The following is a 16,803-nucleotide window of genomic DNA, read 5'->3' on the forward strand; positions in this document are numbered from 1 at the left end:
AGTGCGATTTTTTAGGTTGGCATTACTTTTTAAACACGTAACTGCGCCATTTTTTTAATTTAGTTACCTGTTTAGCGTGATTTTTAGGTTAGAAATTGTTTTTTAAACACGTGTTCGCGCCATTTTTTAATTTATTTACCGATTAAGTGCACGTGTCCGCGCCATTTAAAATTTTGTTACCGATTTAGTGCGATTTTTTAGGTTGGCATTACTTTTTAAACACGTAACTGCGCCATTTTTTTAATTTAGTTACCTGTTTAGCGTGATTTTTAGGTTAGAAATTGTTTTTTAAACACGTGTTCGCGCCATTTTTTAAATTTTTTTACCGATTAAGTGCACGTGTCCGCGCCATTTAAAATTTTGTTACCGATTTTGTGCGATTTTTTAGGTTGGCATTACTTTTTAAACACGTAACCGCGCCATTTTTGTTTAATTTAATTACCGGCTTATCGTGATTTTTAGGTTAGAAATTGTTTTTTAAACACGTGTTCGCGCCATTTTTTTAATTTATTTACCGATTAAGTGCACGTGTCCGCGCCATTTAAAATTTTGTTACCGATTTAGTGCGATTTTTTAGGTTGGCATTACTTTTTAAACACGTAACCGCGCCATTTTTGTTTAATTTAATTACCGGCTTATCGTGATTTTTAGGTTAGAAATTGTTTTTTAAACACGTGTTCGCGCCATTTTTTTTATTTATTTGCCAATTAAGTGCACGTGTCCGCGCCATTTAAAATTTTGTTACCGATTTAGTGCGATTTTTTAGGTTGGTATTACTTTTTAAACACGTAACCGCGCCATTTTTGTTTAATTTAATTACCGGCTTATCGTGATTTTTAGGTTAGAAATTGTTTTTTAAACACGTGTTCGCGCCATTTTTTTAATTTATTTACCGATTAAGTGCACGTGTCCGCGCCATTTAAAATTTTGTTACCGATTTAGTGCGATTTTTTAGGTTGGCATTACTTTTTAAACACGTAACCGCGCCATTTTTGTTTAATTTAATTACCGGCTTATCGTGATTTTTAGGTTAGAAATTGTTTTTTAAACACGTGTTCGCGCCATTTTTTTTTATTTATTTGCCAATTAAGTGCACGTGTCCGCGCCATTTAAAATTTTGTTACCGATTTAGTGCGATTTTTTAGGTTGGCATTACTTTTTAAACACGTAACTGCGCCATTTTTTTAATTTAGTTACCTGTTTAGCGTGATTTTTAGGTTAGAAATTGTTTTTTAAACACGTGTTCGCGCTATTTTTTAAATTTTTTTACCGATTAAGTGCACGTGTCCGCGCCATTTAAAATTTTGTTACCGATTTAGTGCGATTTTTTAGGTTGGCATTACTTTTTAAACACGTAACCGCGCCATTTTTGTTTAATTTAATTACCGGCTTATCGTGATTTTTAGGTTAGAAATTGTTTTTTAAACACGTGTTCGCGCCATTTTTTTAATTTATTTACCGATTAAGTGCACGTGTCCGCGCCATTTAAAATTTTGTTACCGATTTAGTGCGATTTTTTAGGTTGGCATTACTTTTTAAACACGTAACCGCGCCATTTTTGTTTAATTTAATTACCGGCTTATCGTGATTTTTAGGTTAGAAATTGTTTTTTAAACACGTGTTCGCGCCATTTTTTTTATTTATTTGCCAATTAAGTGCACGTGTCCGCGCCATTTAAAATTTTGTTACCGATTTAGTGCGATTTTTTAGGTTGGTATTACTTTTTAAACACGTAACCGCGCCATTTTTGTTTAATTTAATTACCGGCTTATCGTGATTTTTAGGTTAGAAATTGTTTTTTAAACACGTGTTCGCGCCATTTTTTTTATTTATTTGCCAATTAAGTGCACGTGTCCGCGCCATTTAAAATTTTGTTACCGATTTAGTGCGATTTTTTAGGTTGGCATTACTTTTTAAACACGTAACCGCGCCATTTTTGTTTAATTTAATTACCGGCTTATCGTGATTTTTAGGTTAGAAATTGTTTTTTAAACACGTGTTCGCGCCATTTTTTTTATTTATTTGCCAATTAAGTGCACGTGTCCGCGCCATTTAAAATTTTGTTACCGATTTAGTGCGATTTTTTAGGTTGGTATTACTTTTTAAACACGTAACCGCGCCATTTTTGTTTAATTTAATTACCGGCTTATCGTGATTTTTAGGTTAGAAATTGTTTTTTAAACACGTGTTCGCGCCATTTTTTTAATTTATTTACCGATTAAGTGCACGTGTCCGCGCCATTTAAAATTTTGTTACCGATTTAGTGCGATTTTTTAGGTTGGCATTACTTTTTAAACACGTAACCGCGCCATTTTTGTTTAATTTAATTACCGGCTTATCGTGATTTTTAGGTTAGAAATTGTTTTTTAAACACGTGTTCGCGCCATTTTTTTTTATTTATTTGCCAATTAAGTGCACGTGTCCGCGCCATTTAAAATTTTGTTACCGATTTAGTGCGATTTTTTAGGTTGGCATTACTTTTTAAACACGTAACTGCGCCATTTTTTTAATTTAGTTACCTGTTTAGCGTGATTTTTAGGTTAGAAATTGTTTTTTAAACACGTGTTCGCGCTATTTTTTAAATTTTTTTACCGATTAAGTGCACGTGTCCGCGCCATTTAAAATTTTGTTACCGATTTAGTGCGATTTTTTAGGTTGGCATTACTTTTTAAACACGTAACCGCGCCATTTTTGTTTAATTTAATTACCGGCTTATCGTGATTTTTAGGTTAGAAATTGTTTTTTAAACACGTGTTCGCGCCATTTTTTTAATTTATTTACCGATTAAGTGCACGTGTCCGCGCCATTTAAAATTTTGTTACCGATTTAGTGCGATTTTTTAGGTTGGCATTACTTTTTAAACACGTAACCGCGCCATTTTTGTTTAATTTAATTACCGGCTTATCGTGATTTTTAGGTTAGAAATTGTTTTTTAAACACGTGTTCGCGCCATTTTTTTTATTTATTTGCCAATTAAGTGCACGTGTCCGCGCCATTTAAAATTTTGTTACCGATTTAGTGCGATTTTTTAGGTTGGTATTACTTTTTAAACACGTAACCGCGCCATTTTTGTTTAATTTAATTACCGGCTTATCGTGATTTTTAGGTTAGAAATTGTTTTTTAAACACGTGTTCGCGCCATTTTTTTTATTTATTTGCCAATTAAGTGCACGTGTCCGCGCCATTTAAAATTTTGTTACCGATTTAGTGCGATTTTTTAGGTTGGCATTACTTTTTAAACACGTAACCGCGCCATTTTTGTTTAATTTAATTACCGGCTTATCGTGATTTTTAGGTTAGAAATTGTTTTTTAAACACGTGTTCGCGCCATTTTTTTTATTTATTTGCCAATTAAGTGCACGTGTCCGCGCCATTTAAAATTTTGTTACCGATTTAGTGCGATTTTTTAGGTTGGTATTACTTTTTAAACACGTAACCGCGCCATTTTTGTTTAATTTAATTACCGGCTTATCGTGATTTTTAGGTTAGAAATTGTTTTTTAAACACGTGTTCGCGCCATTTTTTTTATTTATTTGCCAATTAAGTGCACGTGTCCGCGCCATTTAAAATTTTGTTACCGATTTAGTGCGATTTTTTAGGTTGGTATTACTTTTTAAACACGTAACCGCGCCATTTTTGTTTAATTTAATTACCGGCTTATCGTGATTTTTAGGTTAGAAATTGTTTTTTAAACACGTGTTCGCGCCATTTTTTTAATTTATTTACCGATTAAGTGCACGTGTCCGCGCCATTTAAAATTTTGTTACCGATTTAGTGCGATTTTTTAGGTTGGTATTACTTTTTAAACACGTAACCGCGCCATTTTTGTTTAATTTAATTACCGGCTTATCGTGATTTTTAGGTTAGAAATTGTTTTTTAAACACGTGTTCGCGCCATTTTTTTTATTTATTTGCCAATTAAGTGCACGTGTCCGCGCCATTTAAAATTTTGTTACCGATTTTGTGCGATTTTTTAGGTTGGCATTACTTTTTAAACACGTAACTGCGCCATTTTTTTAATTTAGTTACCTGTTTAGCGTGATTTTTAGGTTAGAAATTGTTTTTTAAACACGTGTTCGCGCCATTTTTTTAATTTATTTGCCAATTAAGTGCACGTGTCCGCGCCATTTAAAATTTTGTTACCGATTTAGTGCGATTTTTTAGGTTGGCATTACTTTTTAAACACGTAACCGCGCCATTTTTGTTTAATTTAATTACCGGCTTATCGTGATTTTTAGGTTAGAAATTGTTTTTTAAACACGTGTTCGCGCCATTTTTTTAATTTATTTACCGATTAAGTGCACGTGTCCGCTCCATTTAAAATTTTGTTACCGATTTAGTGCGATTTTTTAGGTTGGCATTACTTTTTAAACACGTAACCGCGCCATTTTTGTTTAATTTAATTACCGGCTTATCGTGATTTTTAGGTTAGAAATTGTTTTTTAAACACGTGTTCGCGCCATTTTTTTAATTTATTTACCGATTAAGTGCACGTGTCCGCGCCATTTAAAATTTTGTTACCGATTTAGTGCGATTTTTTAGGTTGGTATTACTTTTTAAACACGTAACCGCGCCATTTTTGTTTAATTTAATTACCGGCTTATCGTGATTTTTAGGTTAGAAATTGTTTTTTAAACACGTGTTCGCGCCATTTTTTTTATTTATTTGCCAATTAAGTGCACGTGTCCGCGCCATTTAAAATTTTGTTACCGATTTAGTGCGATTTTTTAGGTTGGTATTACTTTTTAAACACGTAACCGCGCCATTTTTGTTTAATTTAATTACCGGCTTATCGTGATTTTTAGGTTAGAAATTGTTTTTTAAACACGTGTTCGCGCCATTTTTTTAATTTATTTACCGATTAAGTGCACGTGTCCGCTCCATTTAAAATTTTGTTACCGATTTAGTGCGATTTTTTAGGTTGGCATTACTTTTTAAACACGTAACCGCGCCATTTTTGTTTAATTTAATTACCGGCTTATCGTGATTTTTAGGTTAGAAATTGTTTTTTAAACACGTGTTCGCGCCATTTTTTTTATTTATTTGCCAATTAAGTGCACGTGTCCGCGCCATTTAAAATTTTGTTACCGATTTAGTGCGATTTTTTAGGTTGGTATTACTTTTTAAACACGTAACCGCGCCATTTTGTTTAATTTAATTACCGGCTTATCGTGATTTTTAGGTTAGAAATTGTTTTTTAAACACGTGTTCGCGCCATTTTTTTAATTTATTTACCGATTAAGTGTACGTGTCCGCGCCATTTAAAATTTTGTTACCGATTTAGTGCGATTTTTTAGGTTGGCATTACTTTTTAAACACGTAACCGCGCCATTTTTGTTTAATTTAATTACCGGCTTATCGTGATTTTTAGGTTAGAAATTGTTTTTTAAACACGTGTTCGCGCCATTTTTTTTATTTATTTGCCAATTAAGTGCACGTGTCCGCGCCATTTAAAATTTTGTTACCGATTTAGTGCGATTTTTTAGGTTGGTATTACTTTTTAAACACGTAACCGCGCCATTTTTGTTTAATTTAATTACCGGCTTATCGTGATTTTTAGGTTAGAAATTGTTTTTTAAACACGTGTTCGCGCCATTTTTTTTATTTATTTGCCAATTAAGTGCACGTGTCCGCGCCATTTAAAATTTTGTTACCGATTTAGTGCGATTTTTTAGGTTGGTATTACTTTTTAAACACGTAACCGCGCCATTTTTGTTTAATTTAATTACCGGCTTATCGTGATTTTTAGGTTAGAAATTGTTTTTTAAACACGTGTTCGCGCCATTTTTTTAATTTATTTACCGATTAAGTGCACGTGTCCGCGCCATTTAAAATTTTGTTACCGATTTAGTGCGATTTTTTAGGTTGGTATTACTTTTTAAACACGTAACCGCGCCATTTTTGTTTAATTTAATTACCGGCTTATCGTGATTTTTAGGTTAGAAATTGTTTTTTAAACACGTGTTCGCGCCATTTTTTTTATTTATTTGCCAATTAAGTGCACGTGTCCGCGCCATTTAAAATTTTGTTACCGATTTTGTGCGATTTTTTAGGTTGGCATTACTTTTTAAACACGTAACTGCGCCATTTTTTTAATTTAGTTACCTGTTTAGCGTGATTTTTAGGTTAGAAATTGTTTTTTAAACACGTGTTCGCGCCATTTTTTTAATTTATTTACCAATTAAGTGCACGTGTCCGCGCCATTTAAAATTTTGTTACCGATTTAGTGCGATTTTTTAGGTTGGCATTACTTTTTAAACACGTAACCGCGCCATTTTTGTTTAATTTAATTATCGGCTTATCGTGATTTTTAGGTTAGAAATTGTTTTTTAAACACGTGTTCGCGCCATTTTTTTAATTTATTTACCGATTAAGTGCACGTGTCCGCTCCATTTAAAATTTTGTTACCGATTTAGTGCGATTTTTTAGGTTGGCATTACTTTTTAAACACGTAACCGCGCCATTTTTGTTTAATTTAATTACCGGCTTATCGTGATTTTTAGGTTAGAAATTGTTTTTTAAACACGTGTTCGCGCCATTTTTTTAATTTATTTACCGATTAAGTGCACGTGTCCGCGCCATTTAAAATTTTGTTACCGATTTAGTGCGATTTTTTAGGTTGGTATTACTTTTTAAACACGTAACCGCGCCATTTTTGTTTAATTTAATTACCGGCTTATCGTGATTTTTAGGTTAGAAATTGTTTTTTAAACACGTGTTCGCGCCATTTTTTTTATTTATTTGCCAATTAAGTGCACGTGTCCGCGCCATTTAAAATTTTGTTACCGATTTAGTGCGATTTTTTAGGTTGGCATTACTTTTTAAACACGTAACCGCGCCATTTTTGTTTAATTTAATTACCGGCTTATCGTGATTTTTAGGTTAGAAATTGTTTTTTAAACACGTGTTCGCGCCATTTTTTTAATTTATTTACCGATTAAGTGCACGTGTCCGCTCCATTTAAAATTTTGTTACCGATTTTGTGCGATTTTTTAGGTTGGCATTACTTTTTAAACACGTAACCGCGCCATTTTTGTTTAATTTAATTACCGGCTTATCGTGATTTTTAGGTTAGAAATTGTTTTTTAAACACGTGTTCGCGCCATTTTTTTAATTTATTTACCGATTAAGTGCACGTGTCCGCGCCATTTAAAATTTTGTTACCGATTTAGTGCGATTTTTTAGGTTGGTATTACTTTTTAAACACGTAACCGCGCCATTTTTGTTTAATTTAATTACCGGCTTATCGTGATTTTTAGGTTAGAAATTGTTTTTTAAACACGTGTTCGCGCCATTTTTTTTATTTATTTGCCAATTAAGTGCACGTGTCCGCGCCATTTAAAATTTTGTTACCGATTTAGTGCGATTTTTTAGGTTGGCATTACTTTTTAAACACGTAACCGCGCCATTTTTGTTTAATTTAATTACCGGCTTATCGTGATTTTTAGGTTAGAAATTGTTTTTTAAACACGTGTTCGCGCCATTTTTTTAATTTATTTACCGATTAAGTGCACGTGTCCGCTCCATTTAAAATTTTGTTACCGATTTTGTGCGATTTTTTAGGTTGGCATTACTTTTTAAACACGTAACCGCGCCATTTTTTTTAGTTCGTAATGGTTGACATCACGTATTCACAAACCTTTTAAATCCGATTTAAAATAATTTGATTTAGCGCGATTTTTTTTAAACACTTTAATTGTAGTACATTATTTTCCACTTACCTTTTTCTTCTATTTTTTTTTTAGCTCAAAAATGCCCATAATTTATTGAACTTACATTTGCCCCCCAATAAAAGACACATTTCTTTAGCGTTTATTAAAAAAAACATAATCAATCACACAAATATAACAACGTTTAATGATAATTATTGTCAGTTAAAAAATAATCTCTGAAGAACCAGACGAAGAACGCCTTTGAAATCCTCCGAATCCTGCAGGCCCGCCGCAACCAGGCCGTAATAAATCCCTAATAAAAAAACATATAATAAATGCATAAAAAGTAAGTTTAAAACTTACAACACAGACACTAGCTTTTGAGCTCTCAAAATTCATAACTCCAAGTGGAAATTGCAATGGTTAGCACATTTGACGACCTAAGACGATTATTAATTTTACTTCAGCAACTTTAGATTTACTCACTGTTTAATGCAATCTTTGCATTCGTGTTGGGCAACCCTTGAAGGTGGAAGCAAAACATGTGATAAGAATTTCTAAGAAACAAAGAAATTATTTATGATTAATATAAATAAAAATAATAAGAGCTGCATTTACAATCGTCGGATAAATTTACTTATTTATAAAAAAAAATTTAACATTTATTCATATTACACGATACCACGATTAACAGACTTAACCGAAATTTATACGAGAATTGTAAAAGCTGCTTTTGGAGGGATTGACTCTATTTGTCAATGTAAATAAAAAATTTAGATAAAGCGTCTAAAAATTCCCCTATGAAGGTTAAAATTATACACACACCAAAAATGGAAAAACAAATAAACCAAACCTAAGATTAATGTTACAAAATAAAACAAAAATATTTTCTGTACCCAAAATTACAAACCCAAAACCTCGGCTAATAAAAAAATAATATACTAAAACCCGGTTTAAAAAAGACTGAATTAAAAATTAATTCACCAATCAATTTGATCACGTGATCAGCAGTTTGACTGCAATTGGGTTAATGTAAACCGACCTTTATTATATTATAAAAAAAAGTTAGAATTAATTTAAATTTACCTACCTGATAAAGGAAAGTATGTACTTATAACAAGACTCGAGCTTTACATTAAATAAAATCCGCTACCGAAATCAGCCACCAAATTCATTAAATTAACAAAAAAAAAAATATTGACAAAAAATCGCTTAAAGTGGAAATAAATGGGAAAGCAATTGCTGACTGTGATAATGTGACACCGTTAAAAAAAACAAAGAGAAAAAACTATAAACGCGCATTACCCATAAAATATTTTATTCTCAGTCCAAATAATTCTTGCTGGTGCCATAATCGACTAAATGGGCCAGTTGGTGATTTTAAATTAACCCACACTGTTCCATCGAAAACAAATGGTCTCGTGGCACAGTGCAGATACCACCAGGAAAAGGAAACAGTGTGATGATTATAATAAAAGACGGGAACGCCACTCAAACTCATGGCAAATGGGAGAAAAGCAGAGGCGGACGCGATGAAATTCACTGATCTAATTATGATTCTTGGGTGACCTGAACAATTCTCTTAAATAAACAGGCAATGATTAATTTCCTTTTCCGACCATTTTTTTATTCTTTTTATTTTTGTTATTTTTTTTATTTTTTTTGTTATTTTTTTTTATTTTTTTGATATTTTTTTTTATTTTTTTGTGTATTTTTTGTGTTTTTTTTAATGAATGCAAAGCCATCCTAGAAAATGCCTGTATTTAGTGTACAATTTTTTGCTCGCAGCTTCTCCTCTACATATCTAGGATATGTATTTGCACGACAGCTAATACCGTTTATAGGTATGTGTCTATCGAGGAGCATCAGCACGACTAACACACTCAAATTAATGAGATCGAGTCTTTATTCGATTTTACTACGAGCTTAGTACACCATTGATACATTAACAAATCTAGGGGTTTGCTATTTTTTTTTTTTGATCAATTTTGTTAAAATTTAGTCATAGGAAAATAATCAGTGCCCACTTATTCAAGAGAATCATATTCACCCACTTTTAAGAAATCATAATTAGATCAGTCAATTCCATCGAATCCAAATTTTTTTTTATTATTTCCTCCACTTTTCCCCCAACATGCCATGAGTTGGAGCGACGTTCACTTACGTCTTTTATTATAATCATCAGATAGTTTCCTTTTCCCAATGGTTCAGCACCATGCTACGAGACCATTTGTTTTCGATGTGACAATGTGAATTAATTCAAAATCCCCGGTTGGCCCAGTAGGCGATGGTGACGCAAGCAAAAAATTACTTGGAGTGAGGAAAATATCTCATAAGTAAAATTGCATTCATAGCTTTTTCTTCAATGAATTGGAAACAAATTGAATGACTACAGTCAGTCAGCATCAGCGGTTACATCTATTCCCATTTGAAGCAATAATATGACGGAAAAGAAAAAAAAGAAAAAAAAGACGAGGAAAAAGGAAAGAAAGAGAAGAAAAGATAGAGTGAAGAATAAAGTAAATTAAAGCAAGAAAAGAAAAGACGCGTAAAAATTATGAATTTTGTTGGCTACTTTCGGTAGTGGTGAAAAAAACGTTACATCAGAACACGAATTCCGTACATACTTCCCTTTTTTATTAGAGATGTGCTTATCAATACGTATTTATACCAAACTGCAGGACGATATGAATGTTAATTTAAAAATAAAAGACAAAATAATTGCAGTAAATAAATTTAAATCGTTAAGCACACCTCTATTAAGATGATACTGATGTTTAAATAGCATCAAAGAGTCTTTTTAAAATAATGTATTGATACAGAACGTCTCAAAATAAGGATGGAAATTAATAAAATTAATATCAAGCCAATGATGCTACAAAAACAGCAGCAGCCAAGCCAAAAAGATTAAAACGAATTAATTATTTTCGGTTCACTTTCATAAAAAATATTGTGGTGCAAAAAGCGTACTCTTGGCTTTTATGTATTATATAAGTTGTCATGGTAACAGATTAGTCATTTACATCGTAATGGTTTTTTACGAAAGTGGACCGAAAGAACAAATTCAAATTCTGAAATAAAATAATTCGTTTTCATTCGAATTTGTTTAAATTTAAACTTAAACTGATTCGCGCTTCGAATTAAATTAAAAATGGAAACAAATTATTCTTTAATTCGGAATTAAAATTTAAATCATTTGCTGTAAACCGGCCTTTAATTACTGAATCAACTGAATCGTAAAACGTGAAACGAAACGAATTAAAATAATTCTGAATTAAATTTAAATCGCTTGCTGTAAACCGGTCCGTGATTACAATTAAATTGTTTCAAGTACTTAAATACATTTGATTTAAATTCAAAATTAAAATTTAATAAATGAATTAAACCGGCCGTGAAAGTGCAGTCAAGTTCAAGGTTAATTTGTCTCGTTTCGAAATTGAAGTTCGTTTTCATTTGAATTTGTTTAAATTTAAAATTAAACGGATTCGCGCTTCGAATTGAATTAAAAACGAAAAGAAATTATTCTTTAATTCGTAATTAAAATTTAAATCGCTTACTGTAAACCGGCCCTTAATTGCAATCAAATAATTTCAAGTACTTGAATAAATTTCATTTAAATTCAAAATTAAAATTTAATAAATAAAGTTAAAGTGCATTCAAGTTCAAGATTAATTTGTCTCATTTCGAAATTAAAGTTCATTTTCATTTGAATTTGTTTAAATTTAAAATTAAACGGATTCGCGCTTCGAATTGAATTAAAAACGAAAAGAAATTATTCTTTAATTCGTAATTAAAATTTAAATCGCTTACTGTAAACCGGCCCTTAATTGCAATCAAATTATTTCAAGCACTTGAATAAATTTCATTTAAATTCAAAATTAAAATTTAATAAATAAAGTTAAAATGCATTTAAGTTCAAGATTAATTTGTCTCATTTCGAAATTAAAGTTCATTTTCATTTGAATTTGTTTAAATTTAAAATTAAACGGATTCGCGCTTCGAATTGAATTAAAAACGAAAAGAAATTATTCTTTAATTCGTAATTAAAATTTAAATCGCTTACTGTAAACCGGCCCTTAATTGCAATCAAATTATTTCAAGTACTTGAATAAATTTCATTTAAATTCAAAATTAAAATTTAATAAATAAAGTTAAAGTGCATTCAAGTTCAAGATTAATTTGTCTCATTTCGAAATTAAAGTTCATTTTCATTTGAATTTGTTTAAACTTAAAATTAAACGGATTCGCGCTTCGAATTGAATTAAAAACGAAAAGAAATTATTCTTTAATTCGTAATTAAAATTTAAATCGCTTACTGTAAACCGGCCCTTAATTGCAATCAAATTATTTCAAGCACTTGAATAAATTTCATTTAAATTCAAAATTAAAATTTAATAAATAAAGTTAAAATGCATTTAAGTTCAAGATTAATTTGTCTCATTTCGAAATTAAAGTTCATTTTCATTTGAATTTGTTTAAATTTAAAATTAAACGGATTCGCGCTTCGAATTGAATTAAAAACGAAAAGAAATTATTCTTTAATTCGTAATTAAAATTTAAATCGCTTACTGTAAACCGGCCTTAATTGCAATCAAATTATTTCAAGTACTTGAATAAATTTCATTTAAATTCAAAATTAAAATTTAATAATTAAATTAAACCGGCCGTGAAAGTGCATTCAAGTTCAATATTAATTTGTCTCATTTCGAAATTAAAGTTCATTTTCATTTGAATTTGTTTAAATTTAAAATTAAACGGATTCGCGCTTCGAATTGAATTAAAAACGAAAAGAAATTATTCTTTAATTCGTAATTAAAATTTAAATCGCTTACTGTAAACCGGCCCTTAATTGCAATCAAATTATTTCAAGTACTTGAATAAATTTCATTTAAATTCAAAATTAAAATTTAATAAATAAAGTTAAAGTGCATTCAAGTTCAAGATTAATTTGTCTCATTTCGAAATTAAAGTTCATTTTCATTTGAATTTGTTTAAACTTAAAATTAAACGGATTCGCGCTTCGAATTGAATTAAAAACGAAAAGAAATTATTCTTTAATTCGTAATTAAAATTTAAATCGCTTACTGTAAACCGGCCCTTAATTGCAATCAAATTATTTCAAGCACTTGAATAAATTTCATTTAAATTCAAAATTAAAATTTAATAAATAAAGTTAAAATGCATTTAAGTTCAAGATTAATTTGTCTCATTTCGAAATTAAAGTTCATTTTCATTTGAATTTGTTTAAATTTAAAATTAAACGGATTCGCGCTTCGAATTGAATTAAAAACGAAAAGAAATTATTCTTTAATTCGTAATTAAAATTTAAATCGCTTACTGTAAACCGGCCTTAATTGCAATCAAATTATTTCAAGTACTTGAATAAATTTCATTTAAATTCAAAATTAAAATTTAATAATTAAATTAAACCGGCCGTGAAAGTGCATTCAAGTTCAATATTAATTTGTCTCATTTCGAAATTAAAGTTCATTTTCATTTGAATTTGTTTAAATTTAAAATTAAACGGATTCGCGCTTCGAATTGAATTAAAAACGAAAAGAAATTATTCTTTAATTCGTAATTAAAATTTAAATCGCTTACTGTAAACCGGCCTTAATTGCAATCAAATTATTTCAAGTACTTGAATAAATTTCATTTAAATTCAAAATTAAAATTTAATAATTAAATTAAACCGGCCGTGAAAGTGCATTCAAGTTCAATATTAATTTGTCTCATTTCGAAATTAAAGTTCATTTTCATTTGAATTTGTTTAAATTTAAAATTAAACGGATTCGCGCTTCGAATTGAATTAAAAACGAAAAGAAATTATTCTTTAATTCGTAATTAAAATTTAAATCGCTTACTGTAAACCGGCCTTAATTGCAATCAAATTATTTCAAGTACTTGAATAAATTTCATTTAAATTCAAAATTAAAATTTAATAATTAAATTAAACCGGCCGTGAAAGTGCATTCAAGTTCAATATTAATTTGTCTCATTTCGAAATTAAAGTTCATTTTCATTTGAATTTGTTTAAACTTAAAATTAAACGGATTCGCGCTTCGAATTGAATTAAAAACGAAAAGAAATTATTCTTTAATTCGTAATTAAAATTTAAATCGCTTACTGTAAACCGGCCTTAATTGCAATCAAATTATTTCAAGTACTTGAATAAATTTCATTTAAATTCAAAATTAAAATTTAATAATTAAATTAAACCGGCCGTGAAAGTGCATTCAAGTTCAATATTAATTTGTCTCATTTCGAAATTAAAGTTCATTTTCATTTGAATTTGTTTAAACTTAAAATTAAACGGATTCGCGCTTCGAATTGAATTAAAAACGAAAAGAAATTATTCTTTAATTCGTAATTAAAATTTAAATCGCTTACTGTAAACCGGCCCTTAATTGCAATCAAATTATTTCAAGCACTTGAATAAATTTCATTTAAATTCAAAATTAAAATTTAATAAATAAAGTTAAAATGCATTTAAGTTCAAGATTAATTTGTCTCATTTCGAAATTAAAGTTCATTTTCATTTGAATTTGTTTAAATTTAAAATTAAACGGATTCGCGCTTCGAATTGAATTAAAAACGAAAAGAAATTATTCTTTAATTCGTAATTAAAATTTAAATCGCTTACTGTAAACCGGCCTTAATTGCAATCAAATTATTTCAAGTACTTGAATAAATTTCATTTAAATTCAAAATTAAAATTTAATAAATAAATTAAACCGGCCGTGAAAGTGCATTCAAATTCAAGGTTAATTTGTCTCACTTCGAAATTAAAGTTCATTTTCATTTGAATTTGCTTAAATTTAAAATTAAACGGATTCGCGCTTCGAATTGAATTAAAAACGAAAAGAAATTATTCTTTAATTCGTAATTAAAATTTAAATCGCTTACTGTAAACCGGCCTTAATTGCAATCAAATTATTTCAAGTACTTGAATAAATTTCATTTAAATTCAAAATTAAAATTTAATAATTAAATTAAACCGGCCGTGAAAGTGCATTCAAGTTCAAGGTTAATTTGTCTCATTTCGAAATTAAAGTTCGTTTTCATTTGAATTTGTTTAAATTTAAAATTAAACGGATTCGCGCTTCGAATTGAATTAAAAACGAAAAAAAATTATTCTTTAATTCGTAATTAAAATTTAAATCGCTTACTGTAAACCGGCCCTTAATTGCAATCAAATTATTTCAAGTACTTGAATAAATTTCATTTAAATTCAAAATTAAAATTTAATAATTAAATTAAACCGGCCGTGAAAGTGCATTCAAGTTCAATATTAATTTGTCTCATTTCGAAATTAAAGTTCATTTTCATTTGAATTTGTTTAAACTTAAAATTAAACGGATTCGCGCTTCGAATTGAATTAAAAACGAATAGAAATTATTCTTTAATTCGTAATTAAAATTTAAATCGCTTACTGTAAACCGGCCTTAATTGCAATTAAATTATTTCAAGTACTTGAATAAATTTCATTTAAATTCAAAATTAAAATTTAATAAACAAATTAAACCGGCCGTGAAAGTGCATTCAAGTTCAATATTAATTTGTCTCATTTCGAAATTAAAGTTCATTTTCATTTGAATTTGTTTAAACTTAAAATTAAACGGATTCGCGCTTCGAATTGAATTAAAAACGAATAGAAATTATTCTTTAATTCGTAATTAAAATTTAAATCATTTACTGTAAACCGGCCCTTAATTGCAATCAAATTATTTCAAGTACTTGAATAAATTTCATTTAAATTCAAAATTAAAATTTAATAAACAAATTAAACCGGCCGTGAAAGTGCATTCAAGTTCAATATTAATTTGTCTCATTTCGAAATTAAAGTTCATTTTCATTTGAATTTGTTTAAACTTAAAATTAAACGGATTCGCGCTTCGAATTGAATTAAAAACGAATAGAAATTATTCTTTAATTCGTAATTAAAATTTAAATCATTTACTGTAAACCGGCCCTTAATTGCAATCAAATTATTTCAAGTACTTGAATAAATTTCATTTAAATTCAAAATTAAAATTTAATAAATAAATTAAACCGGCCGTGAAAGTGCATTCAAGTTCAAGATTAATTTGTCTCATTTCGAAATTAAAGTTCGTTTTCATTTGAATTTGTTTCAATTTAAAATTAAACGAATTCGCGCTTCGAATTGAATTGAAAACGAAAACAAATTAACCGGCCCTTGACTGCATTGAAATTATTTCGAATACTTGAATAAATTTTATTTACGTTCAAAATTAAAATTTAACAAATGAATTAAACCGGCCGCTAGATTGTCTCGTTTCAAAATTAAAGTTTAATTCGCGCCCCAATTTAATAAAAGTGTACTTGCGGTTAAATCGTCCCTTGTACAAAATATCCTTAAAATTTCACAGCACAGCACAGCACAGAATCACTTTAATTAATTCGTGTCGCGGTCGCGGTTTAATAATTTATTTAATAATTTAACAAACAAGACGCACGCACAGACACACGTCCGACCGCTCCGGCCGCCGCCCGAAAACTGCCGCTCTCACGCAACAGTTGACGTACCTGTCAAAAAAAGTACACGTGTTCGGATAAATTTGCACCGTTTACGAGGGCGCCTCAAAAATTTCACTGTCCGCCACTAAATTTAATCCACTTTAAAAATAGAAAATTAGATTTTTTTCAAACAGCTTGGACACACTGCGTGTAACAAAGGTGTTGAGAATATAAAAATGTCCTGTAAACCACTTATTCACCCCAAAGCCAGAATTTTTATAACTTTTAGAACGCCCCCGTATTGAAAAATCAATAATCGGACGACATTTGTGACGTTTGTGACGTTTTAGTGGAAACAAAGTCTGCCAACTTTAAAACACTTTATATGAGGGCGCCCCAAAAATTATTGTCCCCGCCATTAATTTTAATTTATTTTAAAAATCGTAATTTAATTTTTTTTCAAACAGCCCTCTAACACGTGGACACAGTGAGTATTGAGACTAGAAAAATTGTCCTGCAAGCCACTTGTACACCACAAAGTTATGATTTCAATCATTTTTAAAACTGCCCCCGTATTTGTGGTTCGAGAAAATCAATAATCTGGTGACGTATTTAGTGGAAATCAAGTGCGCCAACACTAAATCTTTGTATACGAGGGTGGTTTGAAATTATA

General features: G+C 29.8%; 1 long non-coding RNA gene across 1 annotated transcript; it reads right to left on the reverse strand.

Moving 5' to 3' along the window:
* Positions 1–7,800: 7,800 nt before the first annotated feature.
* LOC135267256 (uncharacterized) lies at positions 7,801–16,189 on the reverse strand. The gene is made up of 4 exons (XR_010335648.1): positions 16,000–16,189; positions 8,139–8,209; positions 8,016–8,092; positions 7,801–7,965 (listed from the first exon to the last, which is right to left on the reverse strand). It is a non-coding gene; the product is annotated as an uncharacterized LOC135267256 (long non-coding RNA).
* Positions 16,190–16,803: the final 614 nt, after the last annotated feature.

This window comes from Tribolium castaneum, chromosome 10 (genome assembly GCF_031307605.1).
Source record: "Tribolium castaneum strain GA2 chromosome 10, icTriCast1.1, whole genome shotgun sequence".
NCBI classification, from domain to species: domain Eukaryota; kingdom Metazoa; phylum Arthropoda; class Insecta; order Coleoptera; family Tenebrionidae; genus Tribolium; species Tribolium castaneum.